The 20,157-nt window shown below is 43.9% G+C and overlaps 1 long non-coding RNA gene across 1 annotated transcript; it reads left to right on the top strand.

Annotated features, from left to right (window-relative positions):
- The first annotated feature begins 350 nt into the window (after positions 1–350).
- LOC134481890 (uncharacterized) lies at positions 351–4,895 on the top strand. Its single transcript, XR_010057774.1, has 3 exons — positions 351–520; positions 1,682–1,905; positions 2,526–4,895. It is a non-coding gene; the product is annotated as an uncharacterized LOC134481890 (long non-coding RNA).
- The last annotated feature ends 15,262 nt before the right edge of the window (positions 4,896–20,157 follow it).

A 20,157-nucleotide genomic window follows, 5' to 3' on the forward strand; every position in this document is an offset into this window, starting at 1 on the left:
TGAGGGTTCACTTCTCCCACCCAGATGACTAACACATGTTCCAGGCCTAAAGGCACTTCTGCAATGGGGATTCCTTTAAGATTTGGGGCATTTAAAGAACACCTTGTTGTTGTCCTGAGACTTCAATGTATCCTTCTAACGTCTTCTATTTCCTTCGTTCTCCTTTCTCATCTTCATTTCATGCTAGGATAGCTGGCTCCCAAACCCAACTCCAGAAGAAACTCACCTAACCACAGCTAGAACAGGCAATATGCTCCCGTCGTAGGCTACCGAACCGCACAACCCGTCTAGGCTTCTATCCCTTCCAGACTTCCGGACTCCCCACTTTGGTCCCTTCCCAGCATGCTCCTGGAGCTGCTGTCGGAACAGGCTGTAAAACAGCGGTTATGCAGGCTGCCTCTCTGCCCGATTGACCTTATGAAATGCAAAATCCTTCCTTCCCCACAATTTCTCATTTTGATAAGTAGTCTCTAGATCAGACCTGAAATGGCCAGAGTCAAGCCTCTGTTCTGGGACTCTAGTAAGAGTTTTATTTATATCTTATTACATATATATATATATATACATATATATATATATATATATTTACGAATAAGAACAAGTAATGCCATTGTTATATCTGGAAATGGGAGCAACTTAATTTTCTGAATTACTTAGTAAATAGTAAATTTCTTCAACCGTCTTATTTTCATTCCGTTTGAAATAAGACCCAAATACCACTCCTGCACCTCTGCAAGTCTCCTGATATGGGGAATTTTCTCTCCTTTCCTACTTTTTAGTTTCTTGGGGTTAAAAATGAAGACTTTTTAAAGTCCATGTTTGCTGACTGCATCTTCATGATCTCATCTATTTCTAAATTTCCTGTGACTCTTGGTGGGTTGTAACCACTTGCTCATGACTGTTTGAGCAGAACTCTTCCACGGGTGATTGACGCATTTTATCAAGAAGGATATCCATCCGCTCCTTCACGGCTTTCACACCTATTGATCTACCCAGAGTTTAGAATGGTGACAGTTTTCATTGACCTTTAACCTCTTTGGCAACAATGTAACTTACACTCAGTTTCTCTTCCCCTAACAAGAATTACTCGCATCTCCTTAGTCACTGTGTGGCCCAGTTTTTATCAGCCTTCAACCGCAAATGAATTAACACTCATAGATTTCTACTAAGTTCCTTGACACCTCTGAATGAGTTCAGAGTCAATGCCCTGCTTCTCTAATAGAAGAAAAAAGTAATGTATTTATTCTTCAAGTAACAAATTAATATTTTAACTCATAGCAAGAGTTCATGAATCAATTCAAGTAGCATTCACCTCTAGGGATTTACACAGTCATAGCTGCTGTGCATTCCACTGGTTAACTATGGTATGAAACGTAGACCTACAGTATAAACAACGTTATTAAGACAGCCCGGTGTGCTCTGTCCCTCTCCGGGATTGGAGATGATTCTTAATGGATACTTGGTGTGTTGATAGTTTTTTAGAAAACTCAGGCAGACTCTAATTGGGGCAGGACTATTTTAGTCTTAACCTCTGGGTGTGAGGATCTTCCCACCTTTGTCTGTGAGCACCTGTGGACTATGTGTGTGCAATGTGTTATGTGGATGTGTGCGCATGTATACATACATATGTCAGGTGTCAGCTGTCTTTCTTAATAATCTTCCACCTTATTTCTTGAGCCAGGATCTCTCACTGAACATGGAGCTTACCAATTTGACTAGACATGCTGACCAATGTGTCCCAGATGGTTGCTTGTCGACTCCCTCAGCGTCAGTAGCAAGTATTTTATTGACGGCCATTTACTGACTGTCTCCGCCGACCAGGATCCTCTCCATGCGCTGACGTCAAACATTGTTCTTCTGTCCATCTTCCCTAATAAGTTGGACTCTTTGAAGTCCCTCTTGCAAGTATGTCTGCCTCCTTCTCAGGGCCATTGCATGTTTCCATCTTTCTGGCTGGTTTTCATTCCCCAAATCTTTCTGAAATGCTACTGAAATAAGTTGATAGGTCTCTTGTAGAAGAAATAATTAGGTACTTTTGAAGCAGAGTTGTTTGGCCTATTTTCTCAAAACTGAGAGCCAGGCTGGTAAGAAGGCTTAGAGGGTGGCCCTGGCCACCAAGCCTGCCAGCTACAGCTCAGCGCCTGGCACCTGCACAGTGATAGGAGAGAACTGCAAACTCTCTACTGGTGTCCACATGCACACTGTGGCACATGCCCCTGCACAGGCACACGTATGATAAATACCTTAATGCAAGGAGAATATTTAAAAACCCACTGAAATTCCTATATGCTAAAAACTCTACTTGAAGAAAATCATGTTTCATAGATAGATTTCCGAAAATGCATAAACAGAATGTTCATTTAAGTACTATGTATAATTTTTAAAATTTGAAAAAAAAACTCAGTATTTTTTTTATTAGCAAGAGACTGTCTAGATAATGTTTGATTCCAGACCGTAGGATTTATCCCATGGGCCGGCACCAAACCCTGACACTCTTACGGATGCCATGTTTTGCTTCCTGACAGGAACCTAGCACGGCTGTCCTCTGAGAGGCTCTACCTAGAAGCTGAGTGAGACAGATGCAGATACTCACAGCTAAGTATTGATCTGAGGTCAGGGACCCCTACGGAAGAGTTAGGGGAAGGTTGGAAGGAGCTGAAGGGGATGGCAACCCCATAGGAAGACCAACAAGACCAACAGTGTAACTAACCCAGACCACTGGGAGCTTCCTAAAACTGAGTCACCAATCAAAGAGCACACACGGAGTGGTCCAAGCCACCCCCTCTTCCTGACACATATGTTTCAGAGAGCTGCCTTGTCTGGCCTCAGTGGGAGAGGATGTGCCTAATCCTGTAGAGAGTTGATGCTTCAGAGTGTTGGAATTCCTGGTTGGGGGCAGCCTCTCAGAAGCAAAGGGGAGGAGGACATTTGGGATGTAAATAAAGAAATAATTAATAATAATATATAAAAATCCTTACAAAAGTTTGATTCCTATAATGGATCAATATGGAGCTTCTACACAGTATGAAGTAAATGCCTATGTATTAAAGCTGAGAGGTCTTTTATCAGGTAAGAAGAAGAATTGTCAGACGGTGAGTAGTATATAATTCTACAACTAACAGACAGGGATGGGAGAGAATGCAATTATTTCTTACACAACACTACAATGGGATAAATGTATCTACAGCTTTACATCAGATGGTGAGGAGGAGTTTTATGTGAGTTCAGTCTTTCCACAGGGATCTTCCTGGCGGCTGGTGTCAAATCACAAGGAAAGTCCTTCTCTTGGAGGTGCTAACTGCAATAGACCCGGGTCAGTAGGTAGCGATTCGGAATTTTATATTTTTGACCCAATGACCTCTGTCAGTGGGAAAGAGATCCAACACTGGGCAGGATACACATTATGTAACTGATCCGGGGGACTAATTGGGTCTCGCTGGATCTAATGAACAGCCTGGCAGAAGGGAGACCTGAGCTGTGCTTTGCCAGTTGGGCTGATGAGGGGTGAGAGAATTCTTCAGGTAAAGTTGACAGAATATGAACTGTGTCCTCAGACAAAGCTCTGTGGGTGCTTTTGTTAGCACAAAGACTTTTTATAAGGGAGAAATGTGGGCAAAGTCACAAAGACACGCCTACACACATAATGGAAGCCTGTTCTATAGCTATGCCACAGAAACTTGCTAAAAGATGGCCGTGAAGAATCCCTTAAAGAAGCGACTCCCTGAGCTGGATTAGACTCAGGAAAGGGTCTTGAAATCACATTGGCAAGGTCCACAGGTCTGAATAAGAAGAAAAGGAATCCCCCCTATTGGACTCCAACCCAGCAGGCTTGGAGTTACTACACACACAGGGAGACCGTAAGGGACGTCTCCTGCACTCGCGTGTCACTCTAATGAGCTGTTTTAATGAACTTCGCTGTCACTCAGCGCCTCTCATTGTCATAAATTTTCCACAGAGCAAGGAGCGCGGTCAGCTGACCGTCTTATTCATCGGGTGACGGTGTTGTTAGCTTTCCACCTTCATAATGAAATTCTCCAGTCAGCTGCGAATGAGCAGGAAGCCAGCTGCTATATTTAGCAAAGGCAAGAGAGACAAGTCTCAGGGCCCCGGGGAGAAGGAAACAGAAGCCTGGGTTTCGGTTAGCTCAGCCCGCAGCATCGCTTACGGATTTCCAGAGTTCGTCGTCGCTGGCCGAAGCAGAGGGTTTTGTTTGTTGTTTGTTTATCACAGAAAGCGAAGCCCAATAAATCAATGCTGAGGATAACCTTGTGTGTATTTGGTACCAGCTTTCTGGAAGATGTCAACTCCTTTACCTCTAAAGTCACTTCATTTCTATGACTTCCAGACACGGCAACCAGGGTCAGCGTTTTTTGAGTTGTGGTCCACAAGACTTAATGAGGTTGACAATTTGACATTTCAACTTAAAAGGATGACCCTCTAGATCAAGTAGAAATATGAACTTACATATTAGTCATTCAAACATTTCAAGTTATCGTCCCTTCCACAAGGCCACCTCCCTTCCTTCACCCTAGACTTTCCAGCTCAGGGAGGAGCAGGTATGATCTATCTCAAGTGGGTGAGTATAGCACCCAGATTCCTAACCACACCCCACTTTTGGCTCGTGTTTTTGTCAACTTGCTCCCCTAGATTCGAAATTTAAGAAGACTATTGTACCGTCAAAGTGCTCAGTTGCGGGAACAGAGAAGACATGTGACTTCTTCCTACAGCTCTCTTTTGCTGACTAAAGCACCTGGCTCTCTGCACACTCTCAACCTCTCTCTCTCTCTCAGACTCACTGACAAGAGCTTGAACTCACACACATTTCCTCGTTACTTGTATTTTTTTTCCCCTGCTGAGTGTCCATAGTAAATGACTAAATTGAAAACCAAACCAAAACAACAGACCATATTTACCCCAAGGCCAACAACTGTTAATTGATAGTTTGTCTAGTTATTAATATCTGTACGGATACCTCAGAATACTTTCAGATACAAACATATACTGTGTTGGACTGCAAATGATCCTCCTAAGCTAGGATATGTTAATTCTCCGAATCATTTCCTTTTTGGTGGACTGCAGAGTCCTGAACCTCAGGAGAGTAACGAAAAATTGGATCAAAGGAGAATGCGTTTTTAAAAGTCAGTAAAACGAGGCTAAGTCATTGACTTCGGCTTCTATTACTCTTGTGAGACCTTCAGATGTCGCTGGGGACAAACATTTTTCAATCATTACCCTGATTCTGTGAAGCCCAAAATCTTTGCTGCAGACATTTCTTCTCTTTAAATGTTTTAGCCCAAAGCGAGAGCAAGATTTGGCAGAAACATGTGGAACAGATTTTGGGTCTTATAATAGATTTAAATTATGTTTGTGAACCACTGGCAATTCCACTGTTCGTTTTACTACTGAAACCTCTTCCTTCCTTTGCAACATTGTGTGTGTGTGTGTGTGTGTGTGTGTGTGTGTGTGTGTGTGTGTGTGTGCTTTCTTAATTATAACTGGGTGTTTTTAAACAATCCACCAGGAAAGATTTGTGTCATATTTTAACATGCGTCTAACCCAAAAACAACCACTATATTTAAAAAGGGAGGGAACTCTGTGGAGCCTAGACGGATGCCAGAGTGGCATCCTCAGACTACCAAATATACAATTCTTCTCTGATTTATAAACAACTGGAGGAAGTCCCCAGAAATTCCAAATGGTTTGTTGTCCTATTATGTCCTATGTTCTTCTAGAATCCTAGCTCATGGTGAATACTTAGGAAACCTTTAGCTAAATCCACCTAGAGGAAGGATATCCTGGCTTGGGCCAGACTGTCATGGTCCTTGTGGGGTACTGGGGAGAGCAAGTAATGCTGTATTAATAACTTGTCTCATTGCTATGAGAAGATACCTGAAAAATCCACTTAATGAAAGAAAGGTCCATTGTGGCTCCCTGTTCATCACTGCAGAGGAGACAAGACACAGGAGCTCAAGGTGGCTGGCCACATTGCATCCATAGTCCGGAAGCCAAGAAAGGATCTGGTCCTCAGTCAGCTTTTTTTTAAGTAGTCTAGGACCCCAACCTATGGAATGGTAGCACCCTCAATTAGGACAGGCTTTCCCACATCAATTAACTATCAATTAACTATTCTGGGTAATCCTCCATAGGTGAAGTTTGTATATGCTCGGCCCAGGGAGTGGCACTATTTGGAGATATGACCTTGTTGGAATAGGAGTGTCACTGTGGGTGTGGACTTTAAGACCCTTATCCTATCTGCCTGGAAGTCAGTATTCTGCTAGCAGCCCTCAGATGAAGATGTAGAACTCTCTCAGCTTCTACTGCACCATCCCTGCCTAGATGCTGCCATGTTCCTGCCTTGATGATAATGGACTGAACCTCTGAGCCTGTAGCCAGTCCCAATGAAATGTTGTCCTTATAAGAGTTGCCTTGGTCATGGTGTCTGTTCACAGCAGTAAAACCCTAACTAAGACAGAAGTTGGTACTGGAGACTCGGTTATTGCTATGATAGGCCTCATCATGCTTTTGTTTGGAAGAATGTGGATTTGGGGACTTTGGACTTGGAAAGCAGTAGAATGCTTTAAATGGGGCTTAATGGGCTATCCTAGTAGGAATGCAGAAGACATTGTTACTGAGAGTGATTTGAATTGTGTTGACCTGGCCCAAGAGGTTTCAGTGGAGAATTTCAGTATGTGGCCTAGAGACTGTTTTTGTGGTATTTTGGTAAAGAATGTGGCTACTTTTTGCCCTTGTCTGAAGAGTCTGTCTGAGGCTGAGGTGAAGAGACTTAGATTAATTATACTGACAAAGGAAGTCTCAGAAATGCCCATCATAGACTTCGTTCTCTGGTTAAGTCTCATGAAGAACATTTTAAACAAGTGCAGTAAGCTGAGAAAGGAAAAATATAAAATATATGGTTCAAGTATTAAAGGGATACCAGGAAGTGAAATGGAACTGAATTTTATGTTCTAGGAGATAACAGATTAAGGAATTTTGGAGCAAGATTATACCCAGCTAAATTTAGATCCAGGAATGGTGGTGCACACCTTTAATCCCAGGAGACAAAGCCAAATAGATCTCTGAGTTCAAGGATAGCCTGTGACAAGGCAGGTTCTAGGTGAAAATAAGCTTAAATCCAGGCACGGTGGTATATGCGTTTAATCCCAGCATTACAGGAGACAGAGCCCTGCAGATCTGAGTTCAAGGTCAATCTACAGATCAAATACCAGGAAAGCCATGCTTAGGCAACGAGGGAGTGAGAAAAGAGAAAGCTGGTAATAGAATAAGGAGAGCCATGTTCCAGCCCCAGCAAGCACCAGAACACAATAGCTTTGGCCATAAGGCTCGGGCTTTAGAGTGAGAAATAGAAGGGACTATTGGGACAATTGATGCTGGTCAGCTAGAGCTAAGATATTAGTGGTGATTAAGAAGAGACCAGCATCACTGAGGTGAAACCTTCTGGGAAGTGTTTTCTGAAAGCACAAAGAAGCTGTGTTCTAGAGATAGCCAAGATTATACCTAGTGTTGCAGCTGTACTTGCTAATGTATGAGTTACCCAGGGCCTACTGGTTTTGAAGGCATGAAGAACAGCTGAGACTTGGCACTGTGAGGGGCCATGGAAAGCCACTGGTGAAAATTAAGCCTTAATTGTAATTGATGTCCCAGAACAGAAGGGGTCATGCAAAGGAGTTGAGGCTTGGCACCATAAAGAGAACCCATGAGAGGCTATTGGTGAAGCCTAGTTGCAGTGGAAGACCCCAGCATATTGGAGATGCCAGTACCATGGGATGATCACCTAGAACAGCAGCAGCAGCGGAGTGGACCAAGTTGAGCTTAGAGTGCTACAGAGGGCAGAGCTGGAGAAGTGACATCAACCCTTTGAAGGAACCCAGAAGATCATGTGTGGATCCCAGACACTGAAACAAGAAGTTGCCCTGGAGATCCCAAGATGTTCAAGATGCCAGAGCTGTGGGCTCTCTGCTGAGGGAAGCTACTAACAGGGAGTAGAACCAGCCCAGAAGAAAGAAGTCTGTTGCAGTCAACAAAGACGAAAAGGAGTTGGAGATCTGAAGACCACTTTGACATCAGACAAGGGGACACAGAGTTTGGAGTCTGCCCAGCTGGTTTCCTGTCTTGTTTTGGGGATTGCAATTAAGTGATTAGATGGGTCTCAGAAGAGACCTTGAACTTTCGACTTTTAACACTGTTGAGACTGCTATAGAACTATGGAGACCTTGGAAGTTAGGCTAAATGTACTTTTTATTGTGTAATAGCCAGATATGGCCCCCATAGACTCATGTCTTTGAAAAGTCTGTGGGGGGCCAGGGAGTGGAATGTGATGGTTTGTATATGCTTGGGCCAGGGAGTCGCACTATTAGAAGGTGTGGCCCTGTTGGAGTGTCGTTGTGGGTGTGGGCTTGACACACTCATCCGAGCTGCCTGGAAGTCAATGTCCTCCTAGCAGCCTTCAAATGAAGATGTAGACCTCTCATCTCCTCCTGCACCGTGCACCTGGATGCTGTCATGTTCCCGCCTTGATGACAATGGACTGAACCTCTAAACCTGTAAGCCAGTTCCAATTAAATGTTGTCCTTATAAGACTTGCCTTGGTCATGGTGTCTGTTCACAGTAGTAAAACCCTGACTAAGACACAGCCCAGAAGCTTGTTTCCACGGTGAGTCTAGATCCATCAAGTTAGCAATCTGTAGCCATCACAGGTGTGAAGTCTTGAATTTTAATTGAAAAGCTCTCTCTGGCCATCCTTATTCTCAGCAATCTCTGTGTGCTTTAGGGACTATCCAATGTTGTTCGCAGAACCGTGCGTCCTCCCCGTGTTACCTCTCATATTTTATCGCAGCCTCTGCTAACTCATTTTCGTAGGTACTCTGCCTCTGTTTTAAGGGTTTCTACTCGGGTATTAAGTTCTTAAACAATTTAACTCCAAGTCCTCTGCCATGTTTAAGCACGTGGTGTATAGTTCTCAATTGCAATATTTCTAGCACAACAGGGATATCTGTAGATAGGCTAGATTTCGGTCGCTGCTGGTTTTCTTACTGGCTGTTTTAAATGACTTCATAGCAATGAGCATTCTTCATAGAATGCAGTCTATCTTTTTTTGGGGGGGCTCTTTTATTAGATTTCTGAGAGCAGCAGTCTAGAGATGGTATTAGCTGGGCATAATGGCTCACCCCTGGAATCCCAGGACATGGAAAGCTAATGAAAGAGCACTGGCATGAGTTTGAAGCTGACTTGGTGTCCAGAGTGAGACTATGTTGTTTTTAGGTTGTGTTGCCATTGACCATTTTTGTACATAGGTTTGGAACACCACTTCCTGAATTATGGGGAAAGCAAGTAATGAGCACTTGTTTTTCTAACAGTTTCACTCTAAGTGGCCCTCTGGAAAACACTGTGTTTATATGGTTTGGAGTTCACATATTTTAAGTTATTCCTTGGGAAGAAGAAGTCCATATTACTAAAATGAAAACAAAATCATCTAAAATGAAAGTTGTCCATTATGTATGCAAAGTCACATAAATATTTTCCCTCTCCACTCTCTGGCTTATTTTATGCTATCCTTTTTGCTATACATGACTTGAAAAAAATTAATAAGGGGAGCTGGATGAATACTTTAATAATAACGCTAAACTCAGTTCTGAAACAGAGACTATGCTGTAGAAGGAAAACTCATGGTCAACCTCAGCCTCATACTCCATAGATATCTTTACCAGGACACAGTCGAGAAGATTTGCAGAAATATGGTTATTTGATAAAATAAGAAATAAGTCTAGAACATATTTGGTTTACAGTGAATAAAGACAAGAGTTCCCATTTACTAGGCTGCATATCATATGACTTTGTGAAACCTTTTATTTATGTGCACAGAGAACTGGGTAACAATATAAAACAAGGTGCTTCTTCTGCTTCAGAGGCAAGATTTTTCAAACCTAGAGTCCCGCTGCTCTGCCTACCCTAGAAATCTTAAGTCCATGGAGATGACATGCGGTTTACTTTTCTGAATTGATGGATGGAGATTGAGGACCAGAAGCAAGATAGAATTATTTATGACTTAAAAGAAAAACCCACTTGGAATAGAGAGTTCGGTTTAGATTTACTGACTGGGAACATCCTAGAAGGTATTGTGCTCCGTGCATTGGTTGGCATTTAAAGATAATGAAAACAGCAACCAACAGATTGGGAAAAGATCTTTACCAATTCTACAACAGATAGAGGGCTCATATCCAAAATATACAAAGAACTCACGAAGTTAGATGGCAGGGAGACAAATAACCCTATTAAAAAATGGGGTTCAGAGCTAAACAAAGAATTCACAGCTGAGGAATGCCGAATGGCTGAGAAACACCTAAAGAAATGTTCAACATCTTTAGTCATCAGGGAAATGCAAATCAAAACAACCCTGAGATTTCACCTCACACCAGTGAGAATGGCTAAGATCAAAAACTCAGGTGACAGCAAATGCTGGTAAGGATGTGGAGAAAGAGGAACACTCCTCCATTGTTGGTGGGATTGCAGACTGGTACAACCATTCTGGAAATCAGTCTGGAGGTTCCTCAGAAAATTGGACATTGAACTACCTGAGGACCCAGCTATACCTCTCTTGGGCATATACCCAAAAGATGCCCCAACATATAAAAAAGACACGTGCTCCACTATGTTCATAGCAGCCTTATTTATAATAGCCAGAAGCTGGAAAGAACCCAGATGCCCTTCAACAGAGGAATGGATTCAGAAAATGTGGTACATCTACACAATGGAATATTACTCAGCTATCAAAAACAATGACTTTATGAAATTCATAGGCAAATGGATGGAACTGGAAAATATCATCCTGAGTGAGGTAACCCAATCACAGAAAAACACACATGGTATGCACTCATTGATAAGTGGCTATGAGCCAAAATGCTCGAATTACCCTAGATGCACAGAACACATGAAACTCAAGACGGATGATCAAAATGCGAATGCTTCACTCCTTCTTTAAAGGGGAACAAGAATACCCTTGGCAGGGAATAGGAAGGCAAAGATTAAAACAGAGGCAGAAGGAACACCCATTCAGAGCCTGCCCCACATGTGGCCCACACATATACAGCCACCCAATTAGACAAGATGGATGAAGCAAAGAAGTGCAGGCTGACAGGAACCAGATGTAGATCTCTCCTGAGAGACACAGCCAGAATACAGCAAATACATAGGTGAATGCCAGCAGCAAACCACTGAACTGAGAACGGGACCCCCGTTGAAGGAATCAGAGAAAGAACTGGAAGAGCTTGAAGGGGCTTGAGACCCCATATGAACAACTATGCCAACCAACCAGAGCTTCCAGGGACTAAGCCACTACCCAAAGACTATACATGGACTGACCCTGGACTCTGACCTCATAGGTAGCAATGAATAGCCTAGTAAGAGCACCAGTGGAAGGGGAAGCCCTTGGTCCTGCTAAGACTGAACCCCCAGTGAACATGACTGTTAGGGGGAGGGCGGTAATAGAGGGAGGATGTGGAGGGGAACACCCATATAGAAGGGGAGGGGGAGGGGCTAGGGGGTTGTTGGCCTGGAAACCGGGAAAGGGAATAACAATCAAAATGTAAATAAGAAATACTCAAGTTAATAAAGAAAAAAAAAGATAATGAAGAAGAAATTGGAATTTAAAGATAATGAGGATGGCCTTAGCAACTCCCATCCAAGTTTCCAGTATGTCAGAACAGGGAGCGCTTAAAAAAAAGAAAGAAAGAAAGAAAAAAGGAAAGGAAAGAAAAGAAAAGGTAGGGATGTATTACCTGCATTTCCTATTGTTGTTATCACGTTAGAATATTTGAAGAAATTTTTGTTACACATCACCCTGCTCATTTTCTATGTTGTGTAAACCTTCTCTCCCCAAAGGGTGAAGTCCTTTAAAAAAGGAAGGCGCTGTTTTAATATCCACGTGGTCCTCTAAGGAACACAGCATCAACTCTGAAGTGTGAGTCTTTCATGTACAGCAAGTGCGAGGATTACAGTATTAAGCCGATAGCACTTCCCAGCTCAGGAATAAAAAGAACGCTCAAGTTGGGTCAGAAGAAGCATGTATTATCCGGCGGAGAAAGAAAAGCTTAGATTTACTGACTGGGAATCTTTATAAGTGAAGCCAGTCTAGAGGTCGGGTGTGTGTGTGTGTGTGTGGGGGGGGGGGGTTGATAGTTGTTCCAGTGCGCAGAAACGGAAGCTGAAGGTGAGAAAGAGGGTGGAGTTACAGCTCTGAGGACTCAACCTGCAGTTGGCCTGGCTGATGTTGCTGGCCATCAGTCTTGATTCTTCCCTGCTTATCCTGCTCACATCTCAGACCCCGTGTCTGTATTTGATCTCAGACAATGGGCAAAAAAGCCACAGGTACAGCTGTTCTCACACATTCCCCCAATGCGTACCTCGCAAGCTCTGCTAAGTAGCGCCTATGTGACCACTGAGAAGAAAAAAAAATACTATTTAAATGCAAAAGGTGCAAGTTTAGATTACATAAGTAACTGTTACATCCAGAGGAGCATTTACATTCCAAAACCGCCTAGGAAAAGAGTTTAGATACGTATCAGAATACATGTATTGATTGGTGAGTAAGGGAGCAACCAACCAACGACTGACCCAAACCGAGACCCACGGCCAAGAACCAATCCCGGACACTGTTAATGATACTCTGTTACTCTACCAGAAGTATCCTCTGAGAGGCTCTACCCTGCAGCCAGTGCAAAGAGATACAGACACCCACAGCCATTTATTAGATGGAGCTCAGGAGGTCTTATGCAAGAGTTGGCAGAAAGATTGAGGGACTTGAAGACAGCGACTCCAAAGGAAGTCCAAGAAAGTCAATTAATGTGGACCCTTGGGGGCTCCCAGAGACCGAATCACCAACCAAAGAGCAAGCACGGACTGGACCTAGGCCCGCCACGCAAATGTAGTAGATGTGCGACTTGGTCTTCATGTGGGTCCCCCAGTAACTGGAGCAGGGGCTGCCCCAGACTGTAGCCTGCCTGTGGATCTCGTTCCACTAACTGGGTCACCTTGTCTAGACCCAGTGGGAGAGAACGCACCTAGTCCTGCAGTGACGTTTTGAGGTGTGTGTGTGTGTGTGTGTGTGTGTGTGTGTGTGTGTGTGAGAGAGAGAGAGAGAGAGAGAGAGAGAGAGAGAGAGAGAGAGAGAGAGATTCAGAGGAGGGCTTCCCCTTCGCAGAGGAGAAGGAGAGGGGGAAATGGGGTGAGGACCTGCATGAGGTGGTACTGGGAGGAGAGGGAGACTGATACTGGGATGATGAGTGAATAAATAAATTAATTTTTTAGAAAAATTAAAAAGAGAACAAATGTCCCATTTTAGTTAACAGGGAACGCATTGTCAGCCATAAATACACACCTCCCTGCAATCGGTTTTCTAAGTTAAAGAAGAACTTAGCTAAAAGTTGTAAATACCATCGAGTGCTCTCATGCTTCCCTGAGCGACCTCTGGGCATCAGTAAGTTAGTTGTGGGGGGCGGGGGGGGGGAGTAGCAGGCAGAAGAAGGCATGAAATAACCCTTGAGGGCAGGCAGGCAGGCACTTTCCAGAGGTAGTTTGGAAATACTCCAGTTAAAAATAAATAATGCTTTCTGTAAATTTCTTTCACAACCCTGCTGTAAGTTGCCTGATGCGATCATAACTTTGTCAGCGACTTCTATTTTCAGCGTGACTGGAAAACCTTTCACCTCAGCCTCACTTTGGGAAACTACTTAGTTTTACTGTCGGCCTTCTTCCTCTCTGAGTTTGTCTCACTGCTTTCCCCCCCCCTTTTTTTTTAAATAAGAAGTTTCGTAGAAATTCCAGCTCGTTTGGCTAAGTGCCTGTTCCTCGGGGTCATTCCAAATTTCCACTGGATTAGATCTCCATGTTCCAACCAAGGTTGAGATGGTATTGGTACGGCTGAGGGAGTTACTGGCAGGAGACTTTTATGGACATTAAAGGCAAACTGTTGTTTTAAATGGTTTCATGACATCTTGCTTCTCTCTGACTTCTAAGTGCTTAATATCAATTACAACAAGGCTGGCTTTACTTGGGGAACCTTTAAGAATGCCATACGATCTTTTCAGAAAGTATGATCTAAGAACGTTTTGGTGTGGTAATGGATTAGAAATAGGGTAACACCACTGCAATACAATACAGGCGAGAGGCAGATTTAAGCAGCATTACAAAGACCCTGTACTATAAGAGGGACGAGAAAGCCTCCAGATTAAAACTTAAAACTGAACCCAATGTTACTTCTGAAAAAGGAGGCGTTTACACAGTTCCTCCACCATGCTCCCCATTTGATCGTTTTGGTGCATAGCTAGACCAACTAGTTCGGTTCCTAGTGCTATTGTAGCAAGACATAAATGAACGAGGGAGAATGGCCGTTTTTGAAGTTGCTTCCGTGAACTTGAGAAACTCAGTCAGAGCTAGTATGCACCTTTAAATCACCACACAGTGCCCCAGCAGCACATGCTAAGAATATAAATTAACCATGGGTTGTCTAATAACCGATGTTTTTCTGAGTGTCTATTGAATAAAACGTGGCAGCCACAGGAAGCAAGGAAAATGGGGTGAGGCAGAGGAGTAGGAGTGGGTACTGGTTTCACCCGCTGTTTCTGGGAAGGTTTGTACACAGTGTCCTTTACAGTGTTTGCTGAAACCCACCCACGGGAGAAATACTCTGTTCTGTTTGAATTTGAGGGGGAAACGGGCTGACGTTTCCAGGACTTCCTGGTCTGCTTCTCCAGTCCGGAAGAAGCCCTATCCCTCCGTCTCTAAGCCCTGCTCTGCCTCTGACCCACTGTGGCCATACTGCTTTGCGAGCCTGAAGAGGGGATTCTTTTCAACATTTTCTTATCCTTTTTTTGTAGAAAGGAAACATAATAGAAAAGTATGTTTCCGTTGCAGAGAGGAGGAATGAGGACCAGTGAGGCTGGTCCTGCGCATGCCTGTGAGCCGCGCAGGGCTGCCTTCGGAAGTCTGAGGGCTCAAACCAGGCTCGCACGCGTTTAGAGTTGTGACTCGTGAGTGTTTTAATTTAGAAAGATATTGGAATATATATATTATATATGTATGCTAAAGCTTTATGCTTTATACATGGCTTATGGAATATATATTATATATTTATGCTTATGGAATATATATATATATATATATATATGGAGAGAGTGTGTATATATAAAACTGATGGTCTTATTCATGTTAGCAAAAGTGTTCTTCCAGCGAGCTATACACCAGCACGTCAACTTGAAGTTCTTAATAGTTATTTTGAGCTGTTGATCGCATAGAGCCACAATGGATGCCCTGGACCACGTACTCCTGTAGGTGAAGTGTGCAGAGCATGGGGCGGAGTGGTAGGTATGTAGTGCTTTCCCCAGCCATTTGAAAGTGAAACCCTGCGTTGCTTGTCCCCGGAGGCCCTCATTATACAGTAGGTCCTGTTTCTATGTGGGTTTCTACAGATTTTCATCCCATGAATAATAGCGTGCCTGTGTTAGTCAGAACTTGCCAGAAGAATATAACCAGTAGGAAATATGTAGATTTGGAAGAAGAGGCTTCTTATGGGAACTGGGTCACTTAATTTATGAGATCAGAGAAATGCCCTGGTGTACTTGTACACTGTATATTGTGATGTGATTCAGTCCAGCTCTGAGGGCCTGAGTCTGAAGGTCAGAGAATTCATGTCCCAGAGCATGGCTGGATATCTCAGAGGGAGGGTGCCCATTTCTTACACACTTCTGGACAGACAGGCCACACATATCCACACACACACACACACACACACACACACACGCACACACACACTGGCATTCAGTGTATTTCATTATCCTAATCAAGATTGTTTTTAGCTTGCTCATTTAAATTCTGTTCTCTTTCAGAAATACTTCCACAGACCTGTGATGGCCGTTCTTCGTTGTAAACTTGACGTAGCAGAGAAGAAAACCCCAATTGAGAAACTGGCTCCATTAGGTTGGTTTAGGAGCATTTTATTGGTTGTCCATTGGTGGAGGAGGGCCTAGGCCACTGTGGCTGGTGCCATCCTTCCGGGGTAGTCCTGGGCTGTGGAAGTAAAGTGGCCAAGCCAACCTGAGTGTGCAAAGCATGCGTTGTTCCTCTATGCTCTCTGCTTAGCCCTGATTCCACGTTTGTGCCGTGCGTTCCTTCCTTAGATTCCCTTAATGAGGAACTGTAAGTTGCTTTTGGTCCTGGTGTTTATCAAGTAGCAGAAGTGCCTAAAACAGACCCATTCATCAATACTGTTTATAACCTATCTGGGCGTCCGTTATCCCTGACAAGCTGACATCTAGTATTAATATTTGCTACACCCTTTGAGAGTTTATAACCAAGAAGTGACCATGGTAGTGTGTGTGTGTGTGTGTGTGTGTGTTTGTCTGTGTGTGTGTGTGAGTGCATGTGTATATGTGTGTGTACATGTGTATGTGTGTGTGCATGTGTATCTGTGTGTGTGCATGTGCATGTGTTGTGTATGTGCATGTGTGTGTGCGTGTGTGTGTGTGTGTGTGTGTGTGTAAATATATAGCAGCAGCTATGCTGTAGGAGTTTGTTTATAAAGAACATGAAGTGCTTCTATCAGTAGTAGATACATTAGCGATTCTAAACTGATAAACTTCCTAAGAGAATGAGGAAATCATAGCTGAATGGAGCTGCCATGAGTTCTGAAGGCATTTCTAAAACACTTTCAGGAATGTATCGTTAAACTTTCTAACATACAAATTCAACGAGATTTCACTAGAGTAGGTGTGTAAGTGTTGGTAATAAGCAGTGCTGCAGCATCTATTCAAGCGTCTCCAGAGGCCATGCGTAAAACGCTTGGTTCCCAAGGTAGCACTAGTTGGGGGTGGTAGGCATTAAGACCTGGGGTCCAGTGGACTACCATGATGTGGTCTCAAAGATGATCAAAAGCAATGAGCTCGCTTCAGCATGGACTGGAGTGTCCTAAACTGTAAGCCAACCTAAGCCTTTTCTTGTTATAAGCTGATGGTCCCAGGTGTTTGCCATTATTGGCAGCAAGCATGCACTAATTAGGAGCAGCTGAGACTGAGTCAAAGCGTGCCCCACAACTTTGCCACCATGATGCTATGAACAAGGGAGACCCAGTCTGGCTGAATGTGGCAACACGCTTATCTGACACTGACGGCCAGTCTCTTCCTTTGGGAACGGTGAAGTCTCCATTCTCTGTCCTTTCTTTTTCCCCAACAGACGTGCTGCACAATTCACTCTCCGGCAAATGCAGGAGCTGCTCAATGACAGATTTTCTAACTGTTTCCGTGGGCCAGAGACAGAAGCCTCCATTAACAGGGAGATCAGATAACCTTAGTCTAGAAGAGTGGGTTCTGACAGAGACAGGTTCTCTGCTCAGACAGGAAAACCCACGAGACTTTTGAGCGATTGGGCTTTCTTCTACTTAAGGTTTGTTCTACTCAATAAATATATATTTAGGCCCAGTGTGGCAGCATAACACTTAGGAGCTCGAGACATGTTCAAGGCCTGCCGATACAGTGAAACTTCGTCAAAACAGACAAACAGCAGTAGACACACCCCCTGGATCCTTTGTTTTGAATTGACAGATAATAAGAACTGCGCACATTCACGGGAATCAAGCACGGCTCTTGAATACATGTTTAAAGAGTCACCATCACTCATGTCTCCGCGATTGCCGTAAGCATGACCTCTAGTGTTTATCATTTGCTGATGTTAACAATGTTAAAAAATCATCTCTGCTTGCCAGCTGGAAATTACCACGCAGCTGCCAACTGTAGCCTACCTTGCTGTTCTCCGGAACCTTCCTTCTCAGTCCTAGCTGCATCTGCTGGCCATCCTCTCTCCTTAACTCCTTCCCAGGCCCTGGACAACACCACTTTACCGTCGGTGTTTCAAGGTCAACTGTCTAGCTTCTACATGTTCTAAGTGAGATCCTGCAGAAACTGTGTCTCTGTGCTTGAGTCATGTAGTGTACACACTGGTTGGTTTCGTCCATGTTGTGGGGAATGACGTCATGCTGTTTTTATGGCTTCTTCATATTTTCTGCTGGCTTCTCTGTGGACACCTCAGTTGATTCATGCGTTGGCCATTGAGAGCAATGCTGCAGTGAGAATGTAACTGTGTGCATGTCTTTAACACGCTCGCTCCTTTCAGCTCCTTTGGATACATATATGATCGTGGGATCCCTGGGTCACATGACAGTCCTGCTTCTAGTTCTTCGATGAAGTTGCTTTCCACAATGGCTATTCCACATGATAGCCCAGCGATGGTGTGAGAACTCCCCTTTCTTTGTGTGCTTGCTAGCATTTGTTATGTTCTCCCTTTTCCCCTCCCCTCCCCTCCCCCTCCCCCCTCACTCTTCTCTTTTGCCAAAATTGACTGCATGTTTTGCCCATTATTTCTTCAAATATCTTTTCACCTATGGCCCCTTTTCCTGCCTCTGAAACCTAAATGACACAAACATTAGAGCTTTTGCTATACCCCAGAGGCCCCTGGGCATCTTCGCCTGTGATGGCTTGGGTTCTGATTGGTTTCCACCAGTTTTGCCTGTTTTTCAGGATCTCTCTCTGTTGAGACTTGATAATGTCTCTCATTCTATTTTCCAGGTTCACAGTCCTTTCCTTGACTCCCATCTCTCTTCTTGTCCACTGAGCTTTCAAACTTTTCAGCCATGTTTTTAGATGCCAACATTTCTGCGTGGATCTTCTGCTTCCGGACTGACTCTGTCTATACGACAACACCTTCTCCCTGGAGCCTTTTTATGATTCCCATGATGTTCTGGGTGCTAAGATTCTTCATGTCAGCATTGATGTGTAGTGCTTACTGCTGTCCTCACGGGATTATGACAGCTTTTCATTAGAGTCGTGAATACATATTCCAGAACATATTCTGAGAGTGTGGCTGTGTGTGTGTGTTCGTGTGTGTGTGTGTGTGTGTGTGTGTGTATGGTGTGTATGTGTTTGTATGTATGTGTGTATATGTGTATGTGTGTATGTATGTGTGTGTATGTGTGTATGTATGTGTGTGTGTATGGTGTGTATGTGTGTATGTGTGTATGTGTGTACATATGAGCATGCATGTGAACACACACACAGGTCTTCAGCTCATTGCACATTATCCTTTGAGACAGGTTCTCATCGGATCTAGAACTCACTGACCATTCGTTGCCTAATGAACTCTGAAGCCCCATCTATGTCCACTTCCTCTAAGCTGGGATTATAGAAAGACATATGCTGTCGTGCACGTCTTTTTATTTGAATGCTGGGAATCTGATCCCAGGTTGTCAAAGTTGCACAGTGAGCTCTTTACCAATGGAAGCATCTTCCCAGAAGCCCTGCATTCTGTTGAACTTCTGTTTGGGGGTGGCTTTCAGTGGAATCAATGATAGGTAGGGTTAGGGTAGGGATAGAAGCCTAGGCTCCCTGCTAGCACTCCCTTGACATCCGCGTATGGACATGTGTGTGATTGTGGAGTGAGCTCCTCATTACTCCAGACAGGACTGGCATTTCCAGCTCCCAGCACAGTCCCCACTGGCACCATGAATAGGTGGTATCATTACTTTTGGGCAGTGGTCATATCCTCTATTCTCCACCAGTCCTCCTAATACAGCAGGGTCTTGCCAGGGTGGGTGGAGTTCAGACTCCTCACATGTTCTCCACTGATGCCACACAGCCAGCTCTTTGGCTGGGATAAGAGTCTTGGCCACTTCCTTAGCAGTTTGGCACAACCTAGGTGCTGGTGGTGATGGAGTTGGAGCACCTGTATGGTTTCTTAAGGGTGGAAAGTCTAGACTACCCACAGCCTTGGTCTACATAGGTGGGGTCCCTTCCCTCTGTGGTGTCTGGCTGCAGAGGAATGGTTATGGCCTAAAATTTCCAGTCCTTCTCTGCTGTCCCTTCCCTGTCTCCTTGGGTGATGGGTGTAAGTCTTTGCTGGCTTTTCAGTTTTATTTTATTTCTGTCTGTGCCGGCTGTCACATTAGCAGATGACATAGCTTCAAATCTGGGATACATAAGGGAAAGAAGAAAGCTCAGTCAGTCACTACCTGTCACTCCTGGATCTTAAGGTTCTGGCCAATAATTCCGTTCACTTTCAGGATGGTTCTTCGTTCGTTTTTGTTTGTTTTAAATATATCTA

Source organism: Rattus norvegicus, chromosome 14 (genome assembly GCF_036323735.1).
Source record: "Rattus norvegicus strain BN/NHsdMcwi chromosome 14, GRCr8, whole genome shotgun sequence".
NCBI lineage: Eukaryota > Metazoa > Chordata > Mammalia > Rodentia > Muridae > Rattus > Rattus norvegicus.